Source organism: Sinocyclocheilus anshuiensis, unplaced genomic scaffold, assembly GCF_001515605.1.
Source record: "Sinocyclocheilus anshuiensis isolate Anshui unplaced genomic scaffold, SAMN03320099.WGS_v1.1 scaffold542, whole genome shotgun sequence".
Classification (NCBI taxonomy): domain Eukaryota; kingdom Metazoa; phylum Chordata; class Actinopteri; order Cypriniformes; family Cyprinidae; genus Sinocyclocheilus; species Sinocyclocheilus anshuiensis.
The window spans coordinates 1418862-1423036 of NW_015547685.1; the positions used below are offsets into that span (position 1 = coordinate 1418862).

General features: G+C 37.2%; 1 long non-coding RNA gene across 1 annotated transcript; it reads left to right on the forward strand.

Moving 5' to 3' along the window:
- On the forward strand, positions 1–1363 carry LOC107703254 (uncharacterized). The gene is made up of 3 exons (XR_001635827.1): positions 1–12; positions 119–236; positions 1299–1363. It is a non-coding gene; the product is annotated as an uncharacterized LOC107703254 (long non-coding RNA).
- The last annotated feature ends 2812 nt before the right edge of the window (positions 1364–4175 follow it).

The following is a 4175-nucleotide window of genomic DNA, read 5'->3' on the forward strand; positions in this document are numbered from 1 at the left end:
CAGGGCTATAAGGTCACTGATGCTCTCTTAATTACAATGCTGCAAATTTGTCACGTAAAATCTATCAACTTTCTGTGATATTGGTCACTCTAACAGTGTTTTCATTCCTCATTCTTAGGTAGGTGTAGTCAAGCAGACCGAAACGTCAGCTATCAAGGCCTCCGGCACCAACAAGAGTTCTCTATTCACACGGCAACTACATGCACTTTACACCAAATCCACACTTGTGGGAGAAGGTAATGTTTGTGCTCTTACTCAGTAGATATTGGCTTTCACTCTTGTTTTGAGATTAATTTCAATATATCCCTGTTGTTGACCAGATTCTTAGCAGCAGTTTACTGTATGGGATTGGAAAGATTTTTTAAATTTTTTTGAAAGAAGTATCTTGTGCTCACCAAGGCTGCATTTAGTTGATCAAAAATACAGTAAAATTGAAAGTGAAAAAAAAGTGAAAGTGACGTGACGTGGCCAAGTATGGTGACCCATACTAGGAATTAGTGCTCTGCATTTATCCCATCCTAAGTGCACACACACAGCAGTGAACACACACACACTGTGAACACACACCCGGAGCAGTGGGCAGCCATTTATGCTGCGGCGCCCGGGGAGCAGTTGGGGGTTCGGTGCCTTGCTCAAGGGCACCTCAGTCGTGGTATTGAAGGTGGGAGAGAGTGCTGTACATTCACTCCCCCCACCTACAATCCCTGCCTGTACGAGACTCGAACCCGCAACCTTTGGGTTACGAGTCCGACTCTCTAACCATTAGGCCACGACTTCCCCGCAAATTGTGATTATATTCATACAATTTCAAATAACCATTGTCTATTTTAATATAATTTATGTATATTATTAATGTAATTTATTCCTGTGATGCAAAGCTGAATTTTCAGCATCATTACTCCAGTCTTCAGTGTCACTTGATCTTTCAGAAATCATTCTAATATGCTGATTTGGTGCTCAAGAAAAAATTATTATTATTAACGATGTTGGAAAAAAAGGTTGTGCCGCTTAATTTTTTTTTGTTGTTGTTGTGAAAACCATGATACAGTTTTACAGGATTCATTGTTGAATGGAACATTATAAAGAGCAGCATTTATTTGAAATGGAATGTAAACGTCTTCAATAACATGTTTGACCAATTTAATGCATCCTTGATGAGTAAAGGTATGAAATTCTTGCAAAAAAATCTTAGTGAGCCCAAACTTTAGTGTATCTATTTACAAAATGGCCACAGTATCCGTTTTTTAAATAGTAACCTACAGAGCCTGCGATGAATGAGTTCATTGGTCTTTTCTCAGATGTGAATCCTCTGCTAAAGCTGGGAGATTTGGAGCAAGCTGAAGATGTGGTGCAGGACAGTGGCAACAACTATCTAATGTGTGCGAGCTAGAATTTTGATAAACAGAGTAAGGAGCTGACCATAGGGATGGTGGTAAGAAATCATTGTAGTGTCATTGTTGTAAGAGTTTCAGTTGGTTAAAACAATCCCATATGATTATAACTTTTAATGCTCACTGTTACAGCCCTGTCTTTCCTTTTGAGTACAGGTGGTCCAGCCAAGCATTGGGGACGTGATGGTGGACTGTTTTAAAGATAATGTTTCCCATTCAGAGCTGGAGTCCAGGGTACTGAGAATACAACCTGTAGAGATCCTGGTGCCTTTGGACCTCTTAGAGACAACTGAGAGATTATTACTCAACATCTCTCTGTCCAGGTAAAAATATAATCTTGCTATGCAGATCAGTTCGTATTTTGTCCTGTACAGATCTTATTGTGATTGAATATGTTTGTGTGATGCTGCATTGTAGGTGGTTTATAATAGGGCTGCAACAGCTAATTATATAATCGATAATGAAAATAACCAACAACTAATTTTATTGATTAGACATGCCTAAATGCTGTGCACATAAACCCTACTCCAGTCACATCATTTTACAACAGTGAATAATGTGTTTCCATGAACAAAAAGAACCTGAAAAATATTGGAGGACACAGTATGAGCTGCTGTGGGAAAAGTGCTTCCTAGCTTTTTATTAAATGCTTCAAACATACTTGTAAGCATATCATTTAATGCATGGAATGTGTGTCTGTGCTTCTGTTTTTCTTTAGCATTTTTAAAATATAGATTTAAACTGCTTTTCTGCATCAAAACAACTGATAAGTTGTTGTTTTTTATGATGTAAGGCTTTTTTTTTTTAAACATTTGCTGCACATAATGTATAGGATAGAAGTATGCATAGCATAGACTACATAGATACAATCCCTATGTTTGTTGTCATAGCCTTCAGTGTGCACATTGTTTGAGGGAAAACACTGGAATAGCTTTGTATTGAATACCTTTCTTTTTCAGTAAAAAAAACAACAACAGAAAATAACGTTTTATCAAATTAATCAGTTAATTGTAAGAATCAACAGATTACCTGGTTTCCAAAATAGTCGTTAGTTGCAGCACTAGTTTATAATGCAACTTCAGTTACTGAACATGATTGAAAATACTTGCCACTGATGCATTTATTTGCACTAATTTTATTGTGTGATTTTTGTTATTTGTTCTTTAGTTTTTTTTTTCTAATTTAAGAATTCTTCTGCTTTCAGTGAGTGTTTAGAGGCTGTATTCGTAATTATATATCATTGCCTGAAGAACTTCCTCAATCCTTGAAATCCACACCTAAAATACACCTTAATACAAAAATACTATTTTAAAATCGCTTTATTATGCCACCTCATAATTAAAACCCTCTCCTATGTCAGAAAACTTATTTGCAGTCTCTCTCAATGCTTTCAAATAGTTTTTATTTATCATGTCTTCAATTGTGAATGGAGGTTATAACCTCCATTCACAATTGAAGACATATAAATATGTTTTGCAGCTCATAGTGACTAGCAATTGTTGACCGTCACCACTAGATGCCAGTAAAAGACTATCACCTAATAACTGACATCATGTTTCATTGTCTATGGGAACATTCAAACATTTGTAAATACATATTTTGGTCCTTTATACTTATGTTTCCACCTTAGCAATTAACACGATTAAATTAGTTAGAGCATGTGTATTAATTGCTAAGCCACAGAAAACCATCCTATATATTTTTATGTACGCATGTAGTTATGTACATAGTTACATATGCATTATACAGGGGCTGCAAATGATCTGTATGTTCTACCCTACACAACTGAGTGCACTTTCTGCTCCTGTTTCTCAGTGCCATAGTAGGATACCTCATATTGAGAAGAATTCCATGAGGGTGTGCTGCAAGGCTGGCAGTATTTCCCTTTTAGTTTGATTCAAACTTCCTTTAAAGATCCAGCCAGACTTTGTTGGCTGTTTCAATGCATGTGGCCATATGTAGACAAGGTTGCTTAACATAGCAAAGTAGAATGGATGGTATTCATTAGGGCTGAGCTGGTGCTGGTGCTGGTGCTTCTTCACTCGGTTAAAGTGTCTGCGTTAAAGTGCTGAATACAGCTTTTCACTGATACAGGATCATGTTGTTGTGGTTTTGCTGTAAAAAATTCTTAAGGATAGCCCAGGGGATTTTTTGTGATGGTATGGTATAGTCCCAGCACTGGGGGTTGTATGAGTTGGTGTACTCTCAGTGCTGAGTTGCGTCAGGCAGGGCAACCTGCAAAGAAGAATCCTGCAAAAATCATCCCAAAACTTGGCAGGACTGTGCACATCTGAGACCGCTAAACAGCTTATGTTGGCTGACCCAACCACATTTCTCCTTGATAAAGTCTTAGACCACTAGGAACTAATGTGTTACTTTGTTATCCTTGAATTTCCCAACAGACTGGAGTAAAATTTGTCTTATGAAGACAAATCCACATTTTAGCATATAATAGCACATTTTCAAAGCAGTCAGAAACACATTGGCTGTTACATTGGCATAATACTGTTATATTGGCGGAAATTTAAATTGATGAACATATCTAGATAATTTCTTCAGACAGCTCTTTATACACTCTGTAGTGTTATACACTCAGAAAAAATACCTGCAAACCACATGCTGAATACTCACTCGTCAGTACCTTTTTTTTTTTTTCTCACCTTGTGATTGTTATCGTCTGGAATCACAGGCAACATTTCTTTGACAAATCAGGGTTATATTTTTTCACCCTGGTGATCAGGCCATCCAAAGGTCCTCTGAAACACATCTGAGAACAGCTGATGT